Source organism: Marmota monax, unplaced genomic scaffold (assembly GCF_021218885.2).
Source record: "Marmota monax isolate L192 unplaced genomic scaffold, Marmota_monax_Labrador192_F-V1.1 WCK01_AAM20220418_F8-fsc00014, whole genome shotgun sequence".
Lineage (NCBI taxonomy): Eukaryota > Metazoa > Chordata > Mammalia > Rodentia > Sciuridae > Marmota > Marmota monax.
In genome coordinates this window covers 14,974,425-14,999,588 of record NW_026695222.1, presented here as the reverse complement: position 1 = coordinate 14,999,588, position 25,164 = coordinate 14,974,425, and the positions used below count along the sequence as shown (strand labels likewise).

General features: G+C 41.0%; 1 protein-coding gene and 1 non-coding gene across 5 annotated transcripts in view; both read right to left on the bottom strand.

Annotated features, from left to right (window-relative positions):
• Positions 1–25,164, bottom strand: part of Raly (RALY heterogeneous nuclear ribonucleoprotein) — a 78,797-nt gene that overhangs the window by 49,575 nt on the left and 4,058 nt on the right. The window lies entirely within an intron of this gene.
• Trnaa-ugc (transfer RNA alanine (anticodon UGC)) lies at positions 6,631–6,703 on the bottom strand. The gene has a single exon. It is a non-coding gene; the product is annotated as a tRNA-Ala (tRNA).

Here is a 25,164-nt window from a genome sequence, read left to right as displayed (position 1 = left end):
CTTTGGGAAAGAAAGGTGTTTCTTTCTGATTAGTTCTTCAAAAGTATACAAGTAAACTGGCAAAGTCCCTTCAGAACTGTCTAGGTCCTGGGCCTAGACCTAAATCTCTCTCTTTTTTTTTTTGGGGGGGGGGGCATTTATAGGGAATTGAACTCAGGGGCACTCCACCACTAAGCCACATCCTCAGCCCTATTTTGTATTTTATTTAGAGAAAGGGTCTCACTGAGTTGCTTAGCTCCTCATTGTTGCTGAGGCTGGTTTTGAACTCGCAATCCTCCTGCCTCAATCTTCCAAGCCACTGCGCCCAGCCAGTTCAATTCTTTTTAGGCCTGATCTTCACCTTATATACAGGTATCTCTTCTGCCTAAATTAGTCAAGAGGATACTGGGCTGAGAATCAGAAACCCTACAATCTAGCTCCAATTCTTTTTCTAATTCACTGTGACTGAACAAATAATTTCACCTTCTTGGACCCTAGTTATCAGATCTGTAAAATTAGGGTGATCATATTTGCTCTTCTGAAGGACCAAAGATGACTTACAAGAACAAGTTAACTGTTGACATCTATGGCAAGATATGAAGCGGCAATGAAGGAAGACGAGAATGACCTCTATAATAACCTTTTCAGTTAAAAGAATCTTCTGAGTGAAAAGAATCAGGAAACACTAGGGCAGAAAGACTCACTGTCTATACCACCATCAAAATTAGGCACCCTCAAGACTAGAAAAAGTCCAAAAACTATATGCACACAATCCGGATAGGTATAAGCAGACAGAAATTAAGAACCAGTAGAAGTCACAGATTATTCAGGGAAAAGTGACAGAAAGGTAAAAATAATCAACTTAGTGGTAAAGAGCCTATGCTCTAGATTAAGAGACAACTGGGTTTGAATACCAGCTCTGCTTCACTGGCTTTGTAACCTTAGGCAATACACTTATTTCCATGCCTCAGTTCCCTACATTTGATTTAAAAGGTTTCTGCTTCAGAAATGTGTTACCAAGTAAAAAATGATATACTGTGGGAAAGCCCTATATCAGAGCCCAGCAATAAGTACTCAATGATAAATACTGTTATTCCATTCAAATAATACAAAAGGATAAATACAAAGCAATAAAAAAGTTCTAAGGGAGAAAAATGTAATTTGCTTCTATTACCTATGTATAATGCCTTGTGCCCAAAGCCTTAATTATTCTCATTTATTCCTAATGAACTTTTAGTGCCACAAAAATTATCCCCATCTTACAGAAGAGGAAACCAAGCCTCAGAGAAATAGAAATACCTTGTCTAAAAACTACATAGCTAGAAAGTAGAAATGACTGGCACCCAGATCTGCTCCAAAGTGTCCTTTTCCTATATCTTACAATTTCAAGTGTCCTTTCCCTATATATCTTGCACTTTCTTATTCCCAAAGACCTCCTTGCATATCAAAATAGGTGCCAATGACAAAGTGTTAGATCAAATTCTCTCATTTTTACTTGGTTTTGCATACCTAGAACAAAGATGGGCAGGGACGAAATCCAAGTACACCAACAGATAGGGCTTGATAAATCAGGTCCTCCTTAGGAGACCTCCTAAGGACTCTCTTATTGAGAGCTTACAGAGGCTTTTACTACAACCTAAAGAAATGTTACAAGTAGGCCTATTCTGAACCAAAATACCTGATCAAAACACCTTATACACCAATATGGACAACTTTCCAAGCATGAGCAAATACTGTGTGCTAGGTATGCGCTCTGTCCACATTTCTGGGAAGCACTCTACTATGCCCAGATAAATGCCAACTTAGTCTAAAGACAAATGCTTTTCCCATGGCTAGGTTATTATATTCAAGCATTCCATCTAAAAAAATAATAGGAACAGGTTCTACAAGAATACAAGGAAACAGGAATCTATAGTTGGAGGTTAGAGGAAGAAAGCCAAGAAGTGAACAAAAAGAGAAAATTATGGGAAGACAGGAGGACTTAATACTTCAAAGGGTAGGGAATCAAGCAAAAGGTCAGGGACAAGAAAAAGGGAGCACTTCAGGGGAGAGAAGAGAAAAGACTTTGACAGAAAAAAAAAATATATCATCTACATTTATAAAACTTTGTTTAAAAAAGAAAAGAAAATGAAGATTAAAAAAAACAAAAACAAAAAAACCCAGTATGTCCCTACAGAACCCTTGCCATTCTAGGGCCTGCAGAAAGACTGGATGAAAGAGGTGTTCCTGGAGTGGCATCTTCCTCAGGGAGGGGAAGGAAAGGGGGAGCTATGTTTTCTAGCCCTTGTGGTGGTAACCAAGGCAAGGGTGAACAATCGCTGGAGATCATCATAACCTAACAGCTCCAGGCTCCCACAGGCAGGGGCTCACCACAGACATTTCTGCTATAATCAGCTCTGCGGGCTCACAACTGCCCAGATGCAAGGAGTAAAAGAATGACACAGAGCAAACAGTCCTTGCTTGTCCCAACCAAGCTTGCCACTCAATTTGCTAGTACTATACCAAGTGTCCTAACCTCTTAAGTCTCAAAACTGCCTCAACCCTTCTATGAGGCCTTCTTTTCCCAGAATTGACCAAACCCTCTGATCTTGCCATTCTACCAGACTCCTCCCACTCATAAGGACACCTGACCTTGACTTTTGTGTCTAGAGTAATATATCAACTGGCTGTGTTGTCGTGGGGGTTAAAAACATGACCTTACAACATAATAAAAATGCAGCCAGGTCACAAAATGGCTCAGTAAAACGCTACCCTACTCCCCAACAAAGACAGGTGTCAGGATGCCCAGCATATCATAAAAAGAGACCCAAAAGGGCAGCTGGTTTCTTAATGACAGGAGATGTTAAAACTCTTGAGCCCCAACTCATGTCCACATACGAGAACATAATGCATGCCATAAATAGATGAAACTCAATCCAGACAGTCTCCAGGCTGCCTGGAGGAACGTCCAGAGAATACAACAGATGTGTTAAGACAATCATTCTTCCCTCTGCAAATTCTGAGCACTAACAGCATTTCTCCTTCCTTAGCTAAAGCTATCTCCAGTTTTCCCCTCCTCCTTCTCTAGAAGAACCAACCCTGCAGGAATTATCAAGGGAGGCACAAGTAATTACTGTTTTCTTTTCTCCATACTAATGAGACAGTTGGATGGTTCCCCATCCCCCTCTTGAGCTGGAAGGGAGAATCTAAAGCTTTATAATCAGTAACCAACACACCAAAGCTGAAACCAGACAGTGCTCTGTGCAACTGAAACTGTGTTAGAAGATAGCATTCTGTCCCTGATGAGGCTAGAGCTGAAAAGTTCCTACAATTTATAGAAAGGGAGTTAGACTAGGGCAGGGAGATCTTTCAAGTCACAGGGGGAAGTCAATGGCAAGGACCAAAACCAATCTCCTTACTCCCAACCAGGGTACTTCCCAAATCACCCTACAATATAGAATGACTTTGAAGTTATTCTCAATGTGCAGTCTGGCATTGCAAGTTTCAAGTTCACATATCAACTTCTGAACAGGTATTTAAAAGCAATGACAAAACTCTGCAGATGCAGACTCAGCCCAAGAAACCAGGTCTGAGGTGGAAGGCCAGGGTGTAAGATATGATTCCAATCTTATCCCCAAAATTAAAATCACAGTGTACTACTGTGCCCACCCCCCCCCCAAAAAAAATCTGATTTTTAGGTGAGAGCTCAGTTACATAAAGACTACGTGCACAAGAATGAGGTCTGGATTTATCCTTAGGAACGAACTTCAGGTCTGGTGGATAAAGGTACTCTGGAGTACAGACCACTAGGACCTCAGACCGCTATTCCCCTCAGTATATAGATTTAAAAAAAAATTGAACCCAGCACTCTCAGGGGATTCAGACAAGGGCCCAAGATGAAGCAGGGAGACTGAAAGACATTAAAATGAGAGCTAGCCATGTCCTGCCTAACTATGGTCAAAGAAAAAGGAAGATATGATCTCTAGCAAAAGGAGCCAGCATTTGCACATGCTGTGCTGAGAAAAAAATGGTTTAAGTTTTTAAGTTGGAATAATTTATAAAATTGAACAAGTTTTGTTTTTTCAACCTGAAGATAGGCTCCTATAGTCTCTTGCCTTGCCTCTCAATGACTACCCCAACTCTACCATTTCAGTGGGATTCAGCAACTCAAATTGTTTTCAGACTAATTATGACTCCAGGTGGAAAAAATTTTAAACAGTCTTAGCCTTAAATCCCATCCCCTACCCATATATAAGCCAACCCTTCCTCCTTGCCATCTCCCAGACTGACTGGGGCTCTTGTGGTACTCTAGAATATGGTCAGTGCTGACCACCAGACTTCACCTTCTAGAGGGAACAAAAAACAGGTGCTTCATTCTACAAATGGGCCCAGGTCCATGTGAGAGGCCCTATCCTTGGTCAGCTGCCTAAGATTTCTGACCCCTCCTAGGACTACTCCAAGGCCATGCTTCTCTACCAACAGTCATTCTCCAGAGATTGCCTGCCAGTCAGGACTTCCACCCTCCTGCAAGGAAGGCAGCATGGTATGGTAGAAACAGCATGCAAAACACCTGTAGTTGAGCCCTGACTTAGTCATCCAACCTGGGTAACATTAGTACTTGGATCACTCTGTTTACATGTCTGTCTCTTTTTACAACAGGCCAACTTCGTTAGTTCTTCCTTCCCAGAAGCCAGAAATATTTAGTTGTTCCCTTGTATCCTCAATGAGCCAGGCACTAACAGTCACTGTTTACTTTAATAATTCTCTGAGGGGCTGAGATTGTGGCTCAGCGGAAGAGCGATAGAGTGCTCGTCTTGCACATGCAAGACCCTGGGTTCTATCCTCAGCACCACATAGAAATAAATAAGTGAAATAAAGGTATTGTGTCCAATTACAACTAAAAAATAAATATAAAAAAAAAATAATACTTTGAAAGTTCTCATGTGTATGAAATGGTGATAAAATCACTCTAAGCTGGGTGAGATGTCGCACGCCTATAATCTCAGCAGCTCGGGAGGCTGACACAAGAGGATCGCAAGTTCAAAGCCAGCCTCAGCAAAAACCAAGGAGCTAAGCAACTCAGTAAGACCCTGTCTCTAAATACAAAATAAGGTTGGGGATGTGACTCGGTGGTCAAGTGCCCCCGAGTTCAATCCCAAGTACCCAAAAAAAAAAAAAAAAAATCACTTTCAGGGTTATGAGGACAAAAGGGGGGCGGGATTGAAAGTTTGTAAACTGCCTAAATCAGTATCTGGTCCTTCTTCTAAGGATGTTGGATGCCCAGGGCCAAGTGTTTGCCTATATTGAACCAGATTGCCCATCCTGGAGATGTCATGCTTTGTTGAAACTAAGGTCAGCAGGACGTGGCTCCCAGGGTCTATTCCTTTCTAGTAATCAGATCGACTGCAAGTACCTAGACCCCTGACAATAAAAACAACTAGAGATAATCATGATTATTCTCTTCACAGTGAATGGCAGTGAATTTCAAGCAAATGTGTAGACATACAGTAATATCTTAGAATGAAAGTAGTGGGGAGCTTTGGGGGAAAATAAAAGGGAAAAGGCTATGCTCTAAAATTGAGGACTTAGTGAAAAAAATTCCAAAAAGCAGCCAAAGTCATCCTTACATGTTTACATGTCTGTCTAAAGGGCACAAAAAACAGGTGCTTCATTCTACAAATGGGCCCAAGTTCATGTGAGAGGCCCTACAAGGGCCAGAGATACAAAATGAATTAATTGAAATCACACAGTAAGCCAAAGGCAAAAATACCGTTGGAATTCACCACTGTGGTCTTACCACCTAATGCTTTGTTCCATCCTACATGGCAAATGTACAATGCTATAGGAAAAAAGGGAGTGTGGTACAGGGACTCAGTGATTTGGTAGAAGAGGCATACAGTAGCTCCCCACTACAACAAACTTTTTTGTATAGGGCCAGATAGTAGTTTAGGCTTGGTGTGCTACAGTAGGCTCTGTAGTAAACTTTACCACTGCAGTGCCAAAGCAACCCTGGATGAACAAATAAGTTCCTTGGGTCTATAGTTGTATACCAGTAAAAACTACAAAAAGGTAGTGGGCTACCTTCAGTTCATGACCCATAGTTTGCTGACATCTGTTCTAACTAATCTACTGTCTCCAATCACATCTGACAATCCACTATATACAATGTACCACAACTCTGCACCCTCAATAGATCCCTCTTGCCTGCAGGATAAAGTTTAAATTGTACCTCATCCTCTACCATATCCCTTCCCTGCATATTATACTCAAACCACACTAAGCTATCACCTAGTAGTTCCTACCTTTGGCCATGCTGTTCCCTAACACCTGTAATGATCTTCTCCAACCTCTGCCAATATCCCCCATTCAAGAACAAGCCCAATGCCAAAACCTGTGGACTTTGACAAAGACCTGCACCACCCCGGGAGGTATCCTTCTTCACTCTTCCTGATCCCCCTCCTCCCCAGGTAAAACTTTCTCCCCCCACTTTTTTTACTGGTGCATTATAGTTGTATGTAATGATGGGATTTGTAATTACATATTTGTACATGCATACAATATAACAATATGAGTTGGTCAATAACTCCCCAGCACTTCCTCCTTCCCTCTCTGCCTCTCACCACTAGGTCCCTTTTCTCTACTGATCTCTCCCTTTTTTTGTTTGTTTGTTTTTGGTGATGCTGGGGATTAAACCCAGGGCATTGTGCATGCAAGGCAAACACTCTACCAACTGAGCTATATCCCCAGCCCCTCCCTTTGATTTTTTTGAAATTCACCCCCACCTTCCTTTTTCCTCTCTAGCTTCCACATGAGAAAACCATACAACCTTCTGAGTTTGACTTATTTCACTTAACATGACGGTCTCTAGATCCATCCATATTCCTACAAATGTCATAATTTCATTTTTATTCATGGCCAAATAAAAATCCACTGTGTACATACACATTGTCTTTATCCATTCATCTGTAGATGGACACCAAGATTGGTTCCCAGGTAAAACTTTATCTAACACATCCTCCATATGTTCTTGTTACAGCGAACTTTCACATGCCTGCCTGTCCTAACGTAAGCCCTTGAAAGTAGGTACTATGTCTGATACATTTACATACTATTTTCAGTACCTGATACACAGTAGGCACTCAAGCTTTCCATCCACTGAATAAAGTTTGTTCTGCCTTACATAATTTGTCCCTCACTTTGTCCCTCACTTACCTGCCTCCCGACTCCCCACAATTCTAAAAGTTTCTCAGAAGCAGGGACTTTGTCTTATTCAACTGTATTCCTTGCAGTACCTAACACAGCAGCCAGTGTGTCTGCCAATTTAAAGAGGCTTCTAGCCTGAGAGTGTATTACTAGAACATAGTATCTTTGGTTCTAGGAGATGCATGAGATGATTCACGGCATCAACAGATCTTCAGTTCACGTCAACGGGCTTGACTCCACCTCCCACCCTATCAGGTTCCTCAAGGCTAGAATATGAGCTCTGTTCCATAAGGAAGAATCCAACCCATCAAGGCTAGTCAGGAAAGCAAGAAGGGCCAAGATCAGTTATCTCTCAGGATGGTTCTTTCTAGCCTATACTGAGTTAAAGGACTGAATATATATTAAGAGAATAGGGTTATTTTCAGACCTCCTTGTCCCACTCTTAACACTAGCTGTAAACTAACCATAGATATAGAGTTAGCCCTAGACCAGCAGGACAGTCTTACAACAAATGCAGATCCTTGGTTCCCCAAGGCAGGGACTTTCACTGAAGGGAACGCTGGAGCCTAATCTCAATAGAAAACTCAGAGGTATGTGCTAAGAATCGGAGTATCACCTCTGGTATAAAGAGAACTTTTTAGAGATTAGGGGTCCTGGGTAAATCTTTAGCCCATAAATACAGCTATCCTAGCTTTGTGAATCTATGGGACCAAAGACTAAGAGGCTCACGGGGAAAACAAAAACAATCAAACAAAAGAATTTTTCTCCTAAGCCCAGAACAGAACAACATTCCATCTGGGTAAGCAAGCTTGTCACAAACATGGGGTATTTAGCATATCTGCCATTCCAAGATTACGGCTGTCAAATTTTAATTAGGGTAATTAGAGTTAAAAATGTAATTTCATTTCAGGAGTATTTTGAACAAATTCCATTAATTTTTTTTTTTTTGGGGGGGGGTGTCGGGCAAAGAAGGGGCACGCTGTGTGAAACAAACAGAGACACCAACCCATCTGCCCAGGCCAGAACAACTTTCAAAACACTACCAAGAACCCATCACACTTCTGCAGCTTGGCCCAGAGGACAGAGGTCTGCTGTTCTTTCCTCTCCTCTTCCCCACAGAATTCTGTTTCAAATGACATCTGCTAATAAATCTACCTCCTCCTTCCTACCTGCTGCTTCTGCATTACTACCATCCAATGGCTACTACTACAGTCTGAAATCTGGCAAAGGGCAAGGACTCAGGCAGTCATTTCAATTTGCTACATGTTAGTGATAGTTCTAAGGTTTCATGCTTTTGTTTGTGCTATTCCCTGGTCTGGGATATCTGTCCCTGCCTTAACTCTTACTTCTCCTTCAGTGCTCTAATCCCAGAGTCCCTTGTACACACTTCTATTAAGGCACACATACTGTGGTTTGTATCCTTGTCTTAACTTTGATGTTAGATTATGAGATCATCTAGGAATCCTTAGCACTAGCACAAGCCCTGACACATACAAGATGCTCAGCAAATATTTGTTCATCAACTATAGGAGGAATTTGGTCTGGCTACACTAGCCTCTGGGCATATTAAGTATTCAGGTTCTCCAATACCTAAAAATACCATCATGAGTCCCTTCCCCCTCCTTGCACAGGGCCAGTTCAGAAAACTGATTCTGCACTCCACATTGGAGAAAGCCCTCCCACTGATTCCAAATGATGATTGATCTCTCCCATTAGAGCCTGCTCACTCCTTAGGGACCTTGGAAAGGAGATGAGAAAGCAAAAGCAAACAGAGAATCTTTCCCTCCCTACTCCTAGCACCTCTCTCACCACTGGTTTTAAAGATTTCCTCCAGTCTTTGCAGGGCTCCAGGGAGAGGGCCTGACCTCCACTTCAGTCTAAAGGAAGGTAAGGGAGAGTCCTGGCACAAAACCATTCATCAGTTAGAACTAGTGTCGCAAATGTTATAATATAATACCATAGAGAATATGCTATGTAACACTGGGAAGCCAAGTCATTTCACTTTGATTTCTCTCAGCTTCACTTTCCTTTTCCCACCTACTCCAAATAAACATACAAAGGGGCTTAACTCAGTATTTAATGCTTAGTAGGCATTAAATTAGTGACTGTTCCATGAGGAAGGGGCTTATACTATATACCTAACATCATATATGTATGAGTCTATAAAAAAGTAAGGAGAATATATTAAAGGGAATTCAAGCTAACCATTTCCCCCACTTGCTCAGAGCAGCCCTGCCTGCTGTTCCCAGAAGAGGGCTATACCAGCAAAACTGTTGTGTTGACAAGTGTAACCCAGACCCATTTCATGGTAATCAGACTCTCCCCAGCTATGAGCATTCCTCAGGTCTCCTCCCAGGTTCCCCAGGCCTGGCTATAGGCCCATATTGATCCATTTCTAATTAGGAGATATGTCAATGCTTCTGACAGAAGGTCAGGGCCCAGACTGCCTCTGCTGGCCTCTGTCCAAATGCCCTGAAATGCCCTGCCCTGTGAGGTAGATATCAGACTCCCCAGTGATGTAGAAAAACATCCCAGACTAAACTCTTCATAAAACAGCATGAAATCTTAGAACTAAAAGGGTCCTTTATGAGCATGGGCTTTGTTATATTACAGTTGAGAAAGCTGAGGTCCAGAAAAGATACTTGTCCAAGGTGTTAGAGAAAAATAATGCAGATCTTCTTCTAATTCTTTCCTCTAGATAAGTATTTCCCAACCTAGTTACACAACAGAAGGACATAGGAAATGTGTTAAAAATATTTGTTTGTAGATTACATCCCAAAGACACTGTTTGGAACACATTCAGTGACTCTGACTCTCTTTTGCTAAGTATGTGATCATCTTCCAACAGAAATGAACTCTGAAATCAATGCACCTGGTTTGGACCTAGGTTCAAATTCACGATAGGTCATAAGAATGCCATTTAGAAGCAACCCACTATTGTATGATCCAACCCTCCCTCTCCCTGACATTGTAGTGACGCAAGACCAAAGGATTTGTCATAAATGGTTCAGACTGCCTAACAGTTCACCAGCTTGGCTATGTACCTAACATCATATATGTATAAGTCTATAAAAAAGTAAGGAAAATATATTAAAGGGAATTCAAGCAAAACTAGTTTGAAACTTATCTGTTATACATGTCTGTTACAAAGACAGATGAACTTAAGGTAGAGGATAGTGTAGCATCTGGATGGAAGCAGTATCTGGGAGAAGCTATTGTATGAAGCGAGTGGTATCTAGGGCATGGGCAGGGGTGTCAGTGCATGTGTAGGCGTGTGTAGAGGGAAGGATTTGTATTATATATGTAAGGGGATGTGAACAGTGTGGTGTCTGAGATAGGCTTGCAGGCTTTTATAGACAGACAATTCCAGGTATCTGGGTAGAAGACAGTGATTGGGGTATAAGGAGGTAAATATGTGTATATATGGAAGGGGAATATAGATCACTTGAAAATGTAAAAGAGATAGTATGCATGTATATGGAAGAGAAGACACATATTCATCAGTGCCTCAAGAGTATGAGTGTGGGAGTGTGAGTCAGTCAGAGTCTCTCTCTCTCTCTCTCTCTCTCAGGAATATAAGCCTGAAAGAGATATATGTATATGTATCTGTATGGCCTATATACCTGTATGTGTGAGAAAAGAGCAAACAGAGAATCTAGGAGCATTTCTGACTCATCCAGTCCTTGCTTTGCCTGAAGGCTTGTACCACTCAAGGGCAGGCCTGTCTGCAGAAATTTCTCATTAAAACTGACATTTTGACAACTACTAAAAAATAAAATAACGACATCCTCAGCATCATGGGAAGTTAAAAAAAAGTCAATGCCAATAAAACATGAGAGACACAGGAGAAGCAATTATGCCACAATTACTTCTCAGTTTCACAAGGGGAGGTGTTATTTGTAGTAAAATATTGTATGGTTGATTCACATCCCTACCCATAGGCCTGGATTTCCTAGGAAGAGGATAAGAAAAAGAAAGAAGGTAAACAATAAAGTATTTAAAAAAAAAAAAAAAAAGAATTGGGAAGATGAAAGAAAGAGTTAGGAAAAAAACAAAAATAAAGAGCAAGAAATAGAGTTATAAAAAGTAGGGAAAAGGAAGAAAAAAGATAGAAATGACAATAGTAAAGAGAGGATTTCCCTTATGCTAGTGTAGGGATATTTAGCACACGCTGTAGCAGGGGAATTGTGGATGAGAGGATGCATAGATTAGTACGTGCGGCCTGACCTCTCTACTTCCTCACTGGTTTTATTTCAACAATGCCCTCCCTCTGGAATTACTTCCCACATCTCTGCCAGCTGAACCTCAGAAACTTCAAAGACATATAAAATGCTATGAGCCTCCAGAAGCTTCCAAAACTTCTCCCAGTTAAAAGTTATCTCGCCAGGCTTGGTGGTGTACACCTGTAATCCCAGCAGCTTGGGAGGCTGAGACAGGAGGATTGCAAGTTCAAAACCAGCCTCAGCAAAAGCGAGGTGCTAAGTAACTCGTGAAACCCTGTCTCTAAATAAAATACAAAATCGGGATGGGGATATGGCTCAGTGGTCAAGTGCCCCTGAGTTCAATCACCAGTAACCCCCCACCCCACCCCCCCGAAAAGTTATCTCTTGCCATGTACGAAAACAATTACTTGGGAGGATAAGGCAACAGGATCCCAAGTGTGAAGCTGGCCAAGACCCTGTCTCAAAATAGAATATTTTTAAAAGGGCTGGGAAATAGCTCAATGGTAAAGTTCAATCACCAGTACCATAAAAACAAAACAAAACAAACAAAAGTTATCTCTCAAGAACTCCAGTCACTCTAAAAGCACTTTGTTGTATTTTATCTATAGCACTTAACATTCAGCTTTATACCATGGGTTATCAGTACACATACATTTCTATCATTCATTCTACAAGCACTATTGTGCCAGGCCTACTATAAAGACACAAAGGAAACAGATATAACCAACACATGGACCCTTGCCCTATAAGATCTCAATCTCATTACTGAAAAGAGTTCAAGGATGATACAGCACTAAAGAGCAACTATAGAAGATCAAGCAAAGCACACAAAGGATTAAAATTAATTCTGCTTGTGCAGTGATCAGGGAAAGCATCAGAGAAGATGCCTGGAGTTAGGATAAAAAGATGAACATAAGTTTGTCAAGTGAAGGGGGCATTGAGATGAGAGGGCTTAGAGGAAAAAGTCAAAACAAAGTCATGACAGAGGCTGTCACATCCAAGGAATTTTCTCCAAGAGCAGAAATACAGGGAAACTATGGTTGGTAAGCACCACACCATTGACATAGGCAGCAAAGAGAGGTGGTACCAGACTCTAAGAGCCTTGCAGTCAAGGCCAGAGTTTAGATGTTATCCTTTTCAACCTGGGAAAGCAGGTAGAAAAGAAGACAGTTTCAAGAAGTCTCAATCTCCCCTATTTAATTACCCTACTTTACACAGAACCCTCATAAACACAGAAAATAACTCTAATCCCACACTCTGCCTATTGCAGTGGCATTAGAAGAAATTTCTCAGCCAAGAAGGGCAACAGTGAGAGAGTAGGAGAGGAAAAGGATGAAGAAGGAAAGGCAGTAGGGCTCAAAAAGTAAAGACATGAAGAAAAGAAACAGAAGAGGCAAGAAAGACACAAGGAGACAGATTGTTGTCAGCACTGGGGCTCCTTGTTGCTGAGCTGTTTTCTACACCTTTCTAAGTAAAACAACAAAAACAACAAAAGGGGAAAAAAAGTCAATAGTGTCAGAAAACAAACCCTTTGCACCAAGGAAAGGCTAAGCAAGTTACCAACTACCACCTTAACCCTCCTCCCCAAGGTAACAAGACCATATAAGTAGTGTCAGCCCAGCTTTACCACTTATCCCCAAAGTGTGCCAGAAAGTCTTCTGCCCTATGCCTTAAAGAATGTGTGAGAGGGCTGGGGATGTGGCTCAAGCGGTAGCGCACTCGCCTGGCATGCGTGCGGCCCGGGTTCAGCCCTCAGCACAACATACAAAGAAAGATGTTGTGTCTGCCGAAAACTAAAAAAAAAAAAAATATTAATTCTCTCTCTCTCTCTCAAAAAAAAAAAAAAAAAAGAATGTGTGAGAAAGGAGGCTGGGGTTGTGGCTTAGCAGTAGAGCACTCGCCTAGCACATGCAAAGCCCTGGGTTCGATCCTTAGCACTACATAAATAAATAAAGATATTGTGTCCAACTACAACTAAAAAAAAAAAAATTTTTTTAAAGAATGTGGGAGACAGGAGCATCAAAGATCTGGAGTTTGAAATGGGTCCTGTTCAACCTGCTCAGGTCTAATAGTGCTGCTTACGGTCCCAGAAGAAAGCTCCAGTTCACTCTCTAGACCTTAGTTTCGTGTACAAAATAAGGTAGGAATAAATAAGGTCTGAGACAGCATGTGAGACTACAGAAGCTGCTTCCCAGAGGGGAATGCTTAATATGGGAATTTGTCTTACCGTACCAAGTATCTTAGCTTCATTCTTTCTACTCTGAGCGAAGGCCTATTTGAAGTCAAGAAGGAGCCAGACTCAGAACGGCAGCCATTCCTGCCACTACCACCCCAACTAAAGTCTAGTTCCTGCCCAGACTTGTATTTATTTCACAGGCAAAAAAAACAGATGTTCAGACCCAAGGATGGATCTTATCTGATCAACACTGATTTGCTTAAAGACTTTAAAGTTCATTGCCAATATTCAAAATCAAATCTTGCTTTTTAAAAAGTTAGATTCCCAGTGCTGGGTACAGTGACACATGCCTGTAATCCCAGCAACTTGAGAAGCTGAGGCAGGAGGATCACAAAGTCAAAGCCAGGCTCAGCAACTTAGTAAGGCCCTGTCTCAAAATAAAAAATAATGAGGGCTAGGAATGTGGCCCAGTGGTTAAGCGTCCCTGGGTTCAACGCCTGATACCAAAAAATAAATAAATATATAATTAGATGTCCAGCTGCTCTTAAAAAAAAGTTGACATGGTACCACTCAACCCTCTAGGGTAGAAGTCAAAGGGCCTGCTACAATCCTAATTTGATGTCTTCTCATTTTACCTCAAAAATCCATGCTAATTTATCATCCATTTCATAATATAATTAGTGTTAAGAGCAAACTTTTAAATTATCAGTTATAATATTTAAACTAATCTAACTCCAAAAATCATGAATACACTAACACTTCAAGAAAATATGTTTATCCTGTGATTTCACATGTCGTCCAATATGGAGCCATATGTCCCACCTTGAGAAAATACAACACAAGTTTACTCATTCACCTCAAAATTACTTAGATCCTATAAGCAGGCACTGAGAAAACATTGTTAACAAGACAGACATGGTTCCTACCTTCATGGAACTCATCGTTCAGCAAAACATAATGGAAGCCAGGTGTGGTGGTACACACCTGTAATCCCAGCAGCTTGGGAGGCTGAGGCAGGAGGATCACTAGTTCAAAGCCAGCCTCAGCAATGGCAAGAACTAAACAACTCAGTTAGATCCTATCTCTAATAAAATACAAAATAGGGCTGGGGATATGACACAGTAGTTGAGTACCCCTGAGTTTAATCCCTGGTACCAAAAAAAAAAAAAAAAAGGAAAATCATACAAAATAAGAGGCACAGAAAGAAACTAAACAGGATGTAGAATTTATTTCACAACAACCTAGGCAAACTGCTTAACCCCTTTGAACTTGTTTCTTCCAGTTAAAGAAGTCTGCTGCGCAACCAGCACGCTAGCTTCATACTAGAGGTCCTAAGCATAGAAGTTAACTAGTGAGATCAAAATAAACACACATAAACTCAATTTACCTTTTTCTTGACCAGGTCTGAGACGGCCCTCCCTGGCTCCTGCCTCGAGCCACCAGGTGGGGTAGCGAGACTAGCAGGAGAGAGGAAGGGCACGCCAGAGAGTGGCCTTTTAATGGGGAACAAGAAATTTAGGGGAAAATTCCATCCAATGAAGGTCGAGGGGGACAGCATTCCAAGGTCAGGGTCAGTGATTGGTCTCAGTGTCAATGGTCAGTCACACCCCCACCCAGACGGGCTTTCGTACCTAAAAAGGGTGGGGATAGGTTCTGACACAGCTTGGCATAACGCCTCACACCCAGTCAGGGAGGTGCCCAATCATGTGCGAGAACGGCTTCCCACAAAGAAGTTTAGTTAGGCAACTGCTGCTGAAAAGTTCTTCAAGCTCAAAACTCTAATAGAGTCACAAGAACCTTCTGAGGCTCTAAGATTTATTAGCTAGCTTCCTCTCTTTATTTGGGAAATCATGATCAGTTGTCATGGAAATTACCATGGTGCTCCACATACTGGATGTCAATGTTATAATAATTATAAGAAGTCAAAGGGAAGAGGCAGTAAGAAAAGTCACTTACTCAAAAGTTACCTACTTTCAATACATAGTAGATACTACTCACTGCAGCTAGAGGGAAAATAAGACCAGGAACTAACTCCTAAGTAGAACAATAGCTTTGATTTTAATTAGATGTTGTGATTTCTTAACACCTTAAATCAATTCCCATCCCTACATCTAGTTTTCAAGTTTGGGGGGGGGGGGGGATGGACACATGACACGACACTTAGCAAGATACACTGGCACACACTTATAATCCCAGTTATTTGGGACACTGAGCCAGGATTCACCTGAGCAATACAGCAAAACCCAGTCTTTGAGGAAAGGGAGGTGTGGGAACAACTTGACAAAGATAAGGTCCATTAAGTCTTGGCTAGTTTGCTGTCCATGTTGAGTCCTAAAACAAACCCAGACACAGACCAAATAGCCAAGAGTGGCACCAAAATGAAGACCATTCACTTAGTTCCAGGGGACTTACCAGCACTGTAACTAGAGAGTTCCATCTAGAGCTGGGTTGGTCTGGAGGCTAAGCAAGTAGGAAAACAAAGTGATCGAGTATGTCAAGAAAAAAGTGCTCATCTGGTGATAAACAGCAACTGGCAATGGGTAGAGGTATGAAAGAGATAATAGAAATGGTGTGGCTTTGACTAAACTTGAGAACAAATATCTTCCTATCTAGAGGAGCCTGACAATAAGCAAGCAATAAATGGAAGAAATGAAGAATGTGAGGTTGTAAATTCAAAGCTTCTGCTAAATTGAGCTGATGCTCCAAAGGGTTGCACAAAGATTCCAGACATGTCTCTTTGCCTCAGAGTCCCCCCCCACCATTATTACCACCACCACAAAAAAAAAAAAAAAAAAGCCAGGCTACAAGCTGATTTAAACAGGCAAGCCAGTGTACCAAGAGTCATAATATAAGGAGCCCCAGTAGAGGGCTTGAGAGTGAAGCTTTCTGAAAGGGAACAACTAGAGGCTGCCTGTTCCCACTCCTGTGACTAGGAAAATTGCTCATGGTCAACATCAGGTTCTAGCCTCCATTACTTCTTCAAATATTCTCCTCCCTCTTTACATGAATATCAGTCACCTCATAGCACACATTCCAGGGCTATCTCCACTAAAGTAGTCCCAATCTTCCCAGGCTAGGGTCCAATTCAAAATAAAAATACTATAGGCCAAACAAAATATGTACATAGGCCTAACAAATCCCAAGGGGCTGCCAGTTCTAGTAGGTAAGACAATCTGAACAGATCTGGAACAAAAAGCATTAGGAATCCCCATGTGAGATAAGGTATGAGCAGCTTGGCTCCCCCAAAAAAGTTACCTTTAAAACTCTTCTCCCCTGAACTTCACAACTAAAAATTTCTTTTCATTGCAAAAAAGCAAAATTGCTTCCATTACAGTCAGATGCCATTGGGAGCAAATAGTAGTATCAACACTAAATGTTTGCTCACCCTTAAAGCAGGATGGCATTCGATGCTTCGCTCCATCATTATTCTCCTCTCCAGATTCCTTCATCATTTCCATAAAAGCCATACCAACTTTGCCAGACAGAAGAGAAAATAGCCTAGTTGCCCTTGAAATAGTAACTCAATACAAGGAAAAAATGTTTATGCTGGGGGAAAAAATTTTGTTTTTTATTTACCAAGTCTCCCCAGTTAGATGTATGAGCAGGGAATACACACACACACACACACACACACACACACACACACACAGTTTTTAGAAAAGGCACCTAAAAGTATCAACAGACATATCAGGGTTGAGATGAGAATTAAGTAAGATTTTTTATGTATAAAGAATTTAGCACATAGTAATCTTCAGTAAATATTACGTTAATTAGCATGAACACAAGGTACTAAGAATGGTATCTTGACAAAATGGGCACCCAACACAGGAGAGCTATTATTAATATAAAAGACAGGTTTAGAACCCAGGTCAGATTTTTAATCAAGTACTCAACTTGACAAGGGGCCTAGACACCCTCTGATGACTGTTTCCAGTGACAGCTCAAACACCCTCAGTCTCTGAACAAACTCCCCAGGACCTGGCACAGGATCAGGAGCTGACTATTTAACATGAAAGTGCTGCTCCCTGGGAGCACACAGGGCCATCTTATTTCCCCTACTAGGTAATTTAAGGTACATTTTCTAATATTTGCTGAGAGAACAAAGAGAAAGGCTCTAAGATATGATCAATGTTCATGCCAGCCTTCAAAGTGATTTGGTAAAACTACAGAAAATAAACACCCAGCTAGGTCCACCAGCAGGATAAAAGCTAAGAAAGAAATGGCAATTTTTCCCTGAGTAAATATACTAGTAATAGGTGAGCTATGAGAGACTAAGCTCTTTAGGTTTTGGTGTTTCCCTCCTTTCTCCATGTTAATGAAAACAAATTCTTTCCACATACTTCAAGTATGACTGCTGGATTAATTTCTTCCCAAGATCATGTAATTATAAGCACTGATCATTTAAATACAAACTTGATTCACTGCAGTAAGATCTTCTGCAGTTGTTCTTGGACGGTATAAGAAGGCATCACCCTCCCACAAAGTATGGAACACCTCTGTAACCCCTGCTCATTAGCAGAAATATAGATGCTACTCTGTCTGGTCATCTATATATCTCTGCTCAAGTTGTGCCCATTACACAAAATGTCTTCTATCTCTGTAGCCCAAATTTCCTATGACTTTGTGAAAAAGGGAGAGGAGACAAGGAAGAACATTAACTGAGAAAAGATAGGGTGCTTCTGGGTAGTTTTGAGACAAAATACAGAAATGGAAACACTGGCATTTCATAATTTATAAGCTCAACCAGACAGAATATTAGAAATTAGGGTGGTCCTAGACAACATATAATCACTATCCTTATGCTACAAAGCCTATCCAGCTCAAACAATCACTATCTTATTCTTTTTTTTTTAAGTTGTAGATGGACACAATACCTTTATCTTATTTATTTTTATGTGGTGCTGAGGACTGAACCCATGCTGCACACATGCTAGGCAAGCACTCTACCACTGAGCTACAACTCCATCCCCACTCCCTTATTCTTTTTCTCAATTCCATAGACCAGATCTTATAACTATTCCTGATCACTAAAGCCCAAAGAGATCTCCCCACCTATGAGAAACCCTGCCACTGACCCATCACCTCTGACAAATGATTAATGGATTCTTCATATATAAAGTGCCTCATTATTTTCCATATACTTTTAAAAACATTATCTTATTTGTCCCTTACTACATTGTGAGGAAGGCAAGACATGAGGTATTAATTCCATTTTACAGATTAGAAAATGCAGGTTGAAAGAGAAAAAAATGACTTCTCCAGTTTACTTGGCCTTCTTTTTTTTTTAAAGTTTTTTTTTTTGGGGGGGGGGGCGGTGTAGATGGACACAACACAATGCCTTTATTTTTATGTGGTGCTGAGGATCGAACCCAGGTCCCGCCAGTGCTAGGAGAGCGCTCTACCGCTGAGCCACAATCCGAGCCCCTACTTGGCCTTCTTAATGCCAGGATAGACCTTAGTCACCTGAACTAAGCCCTACAAACTGATTTATCAGCTATATCTCCATGGTGTTATTATCTTATCTCCCCAAAGACACTATAAGGCCCTTGAAGACTAGAGTGTGCCTAACTCATTTATTTATATCCCTGCCCCCCAGCCCCAAGTAAGGCACAGTGGGCTCTAAATAGTTTGATCAACTGATTTCAACATTAACCCCAACCTTCAGGAAATAACATAGGCATACTTCCTTTCTCTTCTTTTAGATCCCATAAGCAATGCTAAATTGTTGGAAGAAATCATGAACACAACATAGCTTCTCAACAAATAACATTTCTCCTTTAAGGATACAAAGAAGGGAAAAGTCTTTCAAGATTAGGGCATCGTCAATGTTCCCTCCACTTCCATTTCCTAGGGCTTCATGCAGCTACCTGTTCAAAGAAGGATGGCATGGGCAGTAACAATAGGCTTTGAGAACCACAGTATAACCACCATTAGTAAGTTGCAAATTGGTCAAATGCCAAAAACCACACCATGAATAATTCTACTTGCAAACAAAATAGGTATTTTGTATTAAAACTGTATAATAAAATTTAAAATAATTCAGTATAAAACTTAATTTTATTCATTCCCAAATAAGCAGCTAGATAATACCAAATCTTTCTGGAAACCAGTCACAGAACTAACATGAGAATAGGAAGACAATAAGCAGATATGAACATTTAAACCTGGAGGACAAGGTTGGTCCCTACCCTAACATTCTTGACTTTACATATTGGGAACTGGATACCTTAATAATAAAAGGTAAGCAGCTATTATATCAGAGAGAAGAGGAGGAAACAGGAACAATACCAAAAATAAGTCTAAGTACTAGAAGTCAGACAATCATACACATTGCCTTGCCTAGAGATAAATTCATCAATCATGCTATTTCCAGTTCAAACTCACAACCCAAATATCTGTGCCATAGCAGCGAAGATAGAGAGGGACTAGGATTTATCTGTTTCCCTCTCAATGCTGAAATAAATTTGAGGGCAGGATTCATGTCCTGATTGATTTTTATGTTCCCCATAGGAAGAACACATAGTAGGAACTCAAAATTACTGGAAAGAATGGTTGAGTTTAGGGATGATAAGATTGTTGGATTTCCAAGCGTCAGTAATCCTGGCATACTAAGTGACCTACTCAGCATGGTAACTCTACCCAAAACCCTAAGTGTAGTAAGGACTGATTTTAATTGGTGTGAAAATCAATTTAGGATAAATCTTTAAGGTTTAAAGAAAAGTTATTCTTGTATTCAACTGATTCATGCACAGCCCTAATTATGACAGCACCACTGCCCTCATTATGATATTGATGCATCATTCCTCAGTGCCAGCTTAAAGCTAACTACAAGAATAAAGTCCAGAAGTCTCATAGTGGTCTTGTGGAAGCAGGGAACATTTGACTTTTCAGTGCAGCATGATCATGTCTTACATAAAGAAAACCCAGACCTACAGAAATGATGAGTTACCAAAACGACCCTTTTAAATCTACTGCTGAGTCTGCTTTCACTAGCACAAAGAATTACTAAGGAAACTAAACAAACAGACCAAGAGAAACCATGCAAACAGCACCTTTAACAAGCTAACTAAAATAATTAATAAAACAAATAAACAAGAGACAGCTAAATACCAGATAAATGCCTCTGGAATGAAGAAAACCTAGCCAACAACATTAAGCCTCTAAACTTGACCTTCTAAAAGAGAATACTTATTTGGAATAAAGCAATGATTCTTAGCTTGAAAAATAAACAAAACTATTCAGATTCTACATATGGCATTTCAAGAGCCAGGTAATCTACCTCACATAAGGCAAAAGCTTTAAGGAGGGCTGGGGTTGTGGCTCAGTTGTAAAGCGCTCGCCCAGCACATTTGAGGCCCTCAGGACCACATAAAAATAAACAAAATAAAACTATTATGCCCCAACAAACAAACAAATAAATGCTTTAAGGAAATCCAAGTTCCTGGTCTAGTGTTGTTCCAGGCCTACTACAGTTGAGAAGAATCTTATTGTGTGTTTGTTTTTTTTTCTCTCTCCTTCTTCATGTGATTTTAAACAGTTTGCTACATATTTAAATATGTTAGGGGCTGGGGATGTGGCTCAAGCGGTAGCACGCTAGCCTGGCATGCGTGCGGCCCGGATTCAATCCTCAGCACCACATACATGCGTGCAGCCCGGGTTCAATCCTCAGTACCACATACATGCGTGCGGCCTGGGTTCGATCCTCAGCACCACATACAAAGATGCTGTGTCTGCCGAAAACTAAAAAATAAATATTAAAATTCTCTCTCTCTCTCTCTCTCTCTTTTAAATAAATAAATGTATGTTATAAGTCTTAAGACTCCAAAGTTTGTCCCATGGGACCACAGCTCCAAGTTTATAAAGGAACTCAACAGACAATTTGATAAAATTTTTCTCACAGGCAATTTTTTAGCAATCTGCCCACTATAAAAAAAAAGCAATATCTGTTTATATACTGAAAGGTATTGTCCATGAACCTGGAATTTAACCCTCTGAGATACTCTCAATGTCCTAGTAAAAGTCCTTTCTCCTTCCAAAGATGAATTATTACTATTTCCAAAAAAAAAAAAAAAAAAAGAGAGAGAGATTCAGACTACTAAAAGATATAGAAATATCATCCAAGATTATCTAGCCCAAGCCTGAAGCAGGAGGAATAGTGAGTTCAAAGCCAGCTTTAGCAAAAGCAAGGTACTAAGCAACTCAGTGAGACCCTGTCTCTAAATAAAATACAAAATAGGGCTGGGGATGTGGCTCAGTGGTTGAGTGCCCCTCAGTTCAATTCCTGGTACCAAAAAAAAAAAAAAAAAAAAAGATCTATTCCACGTAGCTCAGTGGTAGAGCACTTGTCTAGCATGCTCAGCACCACATAAAAATAAATGATTTTCTAGTCCAGCACCCTTGTTTTACAGACAAGAAAACTGATATTCCGAAGAGTATTTGATAATTACAATTAACATGAGCTTGGCAAGCATCAAAAGCCCACTAAATGCCCCAGTGGAACTCACTGGGTATGTTGGGAAGTTAGCCAGATTTGCACTTCAGTCAGTAGAGCACTCCTAATACATGTGCCCTCTAGCAAATCTGAGTATTCAGACACAACCCACCTTCCCTACCCCAGCTTTGAGAGGAGAGGGCAGTGGACAGCTTGAATGGCTCTTTTTTTTTTTTAAAGAGAGAGTGAGAGAGGGGGAGAGAGAGAATTTTAATATTTACTTTTTTAGTTATCGGTGGACACAACATCTTTGTTTGTATGTGGTGCTGAGGATCAAACCCGGGCCGCACGCATGCCAGGCGAGCACGCCACCGCCTGAGCCACATCCCCGGCCCTTGAATGGCTCTTTTAGAGGTGGAGACCAGAGCCCAGAGACAAAAATCCCATTCTTTCTCTTTCTCCCAGGAGGTACAGCACCATTATTTATTACTATTATAAATGACAACACACTGAGGAAAAAGGAAGGGCTGTGGATACAGAAAAGAACTAACATTGATACTTGGGCAGATTCACTTTTCTATTTAATCATTAAGGGTAGGGAGGGCGCTCCAATCCTTTTTGTGGGTCCACTTCCCAGACATACTCTTTGAACTTTTATAGAATTGCAGGGACCTCCTGGATTACTTTATGAGAAAACAGGGCCAGAGAAGGAAAGGGACATGGTCAAGCCCACACACTGAGTTACTAGCAAGGACCAAACCAAATGATCCTCAGACCACTGAGAAAACTTCCAATTTATCCCATTACTCTCTCTTCTAAAGTCCTAAGGGTCTGTGAGCTGCACCCTGAGCACAGGTCTGAAACTTTCCTTAGAGTACCCAAGGGAAAGCAGAGTGACATTATACATTTTATACATTAAGTTAAAATTGAATAAAACTGCCGGTTGCAGTGGCATACACCTGTAACCCCAGTGGCTGGGAGGCGGAGGCAGAAGGATCACAACTTCAAAGCCAGCCTCAGCAAAAGCAAGGTGCTAAGCAATTCAGTGAGATCCTGTCTCTAAATAAATTACAAAATAGGGCTGGGGATGTGGCTCAGTGGTTGAGTGCCCCTGGGTTCAATCCCAGGTACCAAAAAAAAAAAAAAAGGAAGAAGAAGAAGAAAAAATGAACAAAACCAGGCTTTTACACTCATGTGAAAACCTGCTTGCTATCTCCATCCCTACCCCGACCCACCAACACTGCCTAAGAAAGGAGGGAGGAATACCTACCTCTCTTAGAGATATATTGTCTAAATCATCATCTAGAACCATAAAATGTTATTGCTAGAAGGAACCTTGGGGGTCATCTAGTCATTATTTCCCTTCTCATTCAGATGAATAAACCTGGACATTTGCCACCTGACAAAACGACTGGAGCCCAGGGCAAGGTCTCCTGACTCCTATTTCTAATAAAGAATCCCCATTCTGTCTTGCTCTGCCACTACCCTCTCCCTGACTCCTGTCCTCAACTCCTAGCTACCGTATCTAACACCCTTTTGGAACATGAGGTCCCTCAGGCTGTTATACTCATATTTGTTTTCCCAATTCCTAGTGGAGAAGTACCTTAAGACTTACAGAGAGGGGTTGGGGATATGACTCAGTAATAAAGTACTTGCCCAGCATATACAAGGTCTCAGGTTCCATCCCCAATAAGGCAAAACAGAACAAAAGAGAGGGATACAGTAGTACATGTAGGGGACACTATCTGGAGAAAATCTAAGCTTTTCTAGGCTTAATATAAGCAGTCTTTGGGGTTGTGCAGGAATAGGAATAAATGTACCCACCTCTCAGGGTGGTTATGGAAAGAAGTGAATTAACCTATTAGATGTTTAGAGTGGATCGTGGTGGCCCACCTCTGTAATACCTGCGGCTGAGGCAGGAGGATGGGGAGTTCAAAGCCAGCCTTAGCAAAAACAAGGCCCTAAGCAACTCAGTGAAACCCTATCTCTAAATAAAATACAAAATAGGGCTGAGGATGTGGTTCAGTGGCTGAGCGCCCCTGAGTTCAATCCCCAGTAAACCTCCCCCAAGAAAAGATGTTTAGTATAGTACTTATTAAATATAATGAACAGCCAAAAATCTCACCTATTATCTTCATTATCTCTGGACTTGAGGTTCCTTCTATCAGAACTTTTTTTTTTAAGTAGTTGCAGACCTTTATTTTATTTCTTTATATGCGGTTCAGAGAATCGAACCAATGCCTCACAGATGCCAGGCAAGTGCAATACAGCTGAGCCACTGCCACAGCCCCTATCAGAACAGTCTTATTGCTGCCTCCCTACCTCTTTTCCTGGCTTACACCAATTTTCTTCTCAGCATCTAGGTTTAGCCAACTTCTCCAAGGAAAACTTTCCTGGTCCCCCAATACTGGGTTAAATACCATTTCTCTGTGCTCTCATGATGCTGGTCCTTTCCACAACACTTCTCATATGCATATTTTCCTTGCCTGTCTTCCCCACAAGGCTGTATGCATCTAAATCCCCAACTTAATACCATGCCTGATAGATGCTTTAAAATTATTTGGTGAATGGAAAACTTTCCAGTAACAAATGAGGCATCCATTGAAACAGAATCTCAACAAGGGAATTTTAAAAGGTTAAATGCAGCATCTAACTTCACCTTAACCACCTGAAAGCAGTAAGAATCCACTGATACCCTCTTAAGAACCCAAATGTTAATCCCTCCTATGCACCTTTATAGAAAGAAGAGGACACAGAGAAGGAGCACATTATAAAAGCAATCCACTAATCAGCCTCTGAATAGTTTTTGATTCATGCTGCTGTCATAGATAGCACTGCTATTCCTGATCACTGCAGCCCCATGGCTGCTTTTCTGATTCTGAGTGGTCAAAAAGCAGGTGCAAACAAGACCAAAGATGGGGAGTTATCTGAGTTCTGCTTCAAGGGTAGATCTCTTCTGAAGATACAGAAGGAACTAGCAGATCCAAAAAGGGCTTCAGCAATAAGGAACTTCAACCCCAGAGGAGGAGGGGTTAAAACATACAACCAGGCCTGGATTCCTGCTCTAGAGCTTAATGCCACACCCTACTGCAGATGAAAATAATCAATTTGCATTTACAAACACTCTGGAGACTAAAAAAGGCATTTGTGCCAGTCACAAAAGGACAAGGATT